Source organism: Mus caroli, chromosome 3 (assembly GCF_900094665.2).
Source record: "Mus caroli chromosome 3, CAROLI_EIJ_v1.1, whole genome shotgun sequence".
Lineage (NCBI taxonomy): Eukaryota > Metazoa > Chordata > Mammalia > Rodentia > Muridae > Mus > Mus caroli.
The window spans coordinates 17,761,891-17,763,131 of record NC_034572.1 but is presented as its reverse complement, the minus strand read 5'-3'; the positions used below and the strand labels follow the sequence as shown (position 1 = coordinate 17,763,131).

The 1,241-nt window shown below is 71.6% G+C and overlaps 1 protein-coding gene across 3 annotated transcripts in view; it reads right to left on the bottom strand.

The window, feature by feature from the left end:
* Positions 1 to 869, bottom strand: part of Tbl1xr1 (transducin beta like 1 X-linked receptor 1) — a 136,600-nt gene extending 135,731 nt beyond the window's left edge. For 2 of the 3 annotated variants that reach the window (XM_029475478.1, XM_021157626.2), the window contains exon 1: positions 580 to 869. The gene's annotated coding sequence lies outside the window, so the exon portion shown is untranslated. Of the gene's footprint in view, positions 1 to 114; positions 228 to 579 lie in introns of those variants that run through there. The other variant, XM_029475479.1, reaches the window with a different exon arrangement.
* Positions 870 to 1,241: the final 372 nt, after the last annotated feature.

Here is a 1,241-nt window from a genome sequence, read left to right as displayed (position 1 = left end):
AAAAAAAAAAAAAAAGACATCGGTTGCAAAGAGGAAGTCACCCAGCAAACACTCACAACGTGGCCTCTATACTGTCAGAAGATAATGTGACTTGTGTGCCACCCCGAAACTTACCAGGAAGCTGGCAATAAGTTTGCCAACTGTATACACTTCTGACCCAACTTTACCGAGGCTGTGGCCAGGGCCTCCTCGTGGGGAGGCCACAGGCACAAGGTGCCCACAGTCGCGTCCTGAGTGAGCGAGGCCCGGCCGCGCCCCTCCCCCGCCCGCGCCCCAACAGCCGCCCGCGGTCCCCGCCGCCGCCCGGGGTCTCCGCGCGCCACAGCCCGAGGGGTGCGCGACCGGGCGACTGCAGCCCGCGCGCGGACCAGCACCCATCCCGAGCCCTGGCCGCTCCCCCGCTATGCGAACACAGGGCGGCTGCGGCCCCGCATCCAGCCTGCGCCCCCAAGCCCGCTCGCCTGGGCCCAGTGCCTCCCGCAGCCACCCCGACCCGGGGGGGCAGCACGTGAGCGCAGCCGCCCCTCCCCCGCGCCCAGGCCAAGTTCGCGGCGCCCGCAGCCCCGGGCCCGCGCTCACCTGCTTGGCGACGCTGTCCCCTCCAGGACGCGCGGCGCTCCCCTCCTGGCCGCCGTCGGCACCCCGAGGCGCCCTGGGGTGCGGGCGCTGACAGCCGGGCAGCGGGTCCGGCGGGGGAGGGGCGCGGGGGCAGGGCGCAGCACCGAGGCAGGAGGGGAGCTGTTACTAAGGGAGAGAGCCAAGCGCGCGAGCGGCCAACGGCTCCGGCTCGGCACCGGGGAGCGCGGGGACCAGCCAGGCACAAATGAGCTCCGGGCCCGCGGCGGCGACGGCCGCGCAGCAAAACAAACCCGAGCGGCCTGCGCCGGGCGCGCGGGGAGGGAGGAGGGAACAGGGAGCGAGGAGGGGGAGGGGGGGGAGGGGGAGGGGAGGAGGACCGGAGGAGGGGGAGGGGAGACGAGGGGAGCGGAGGGGAGGGGCGCGCCCGGAGGGGGAGGGGAGGAAGTGAGGAGAACCCGGGAGGGGGAGGGGGAGCGGAGCCGGGTGGTGGAAGAGAAGGAGGCTTGTGGACGTTGTACATCGTGGTGCGCACTAGGCTCCGCACCACGATGTACAACGTCCACAAGCAGGGGGAGCGGAGCCGGGTGGTGGAAGAGAAGGAGAGCTGGGCGGGGGAGGGGAGCCTGGAGAAGGAGTGGGGAAAGGGACTGTGGAGGGGGAAG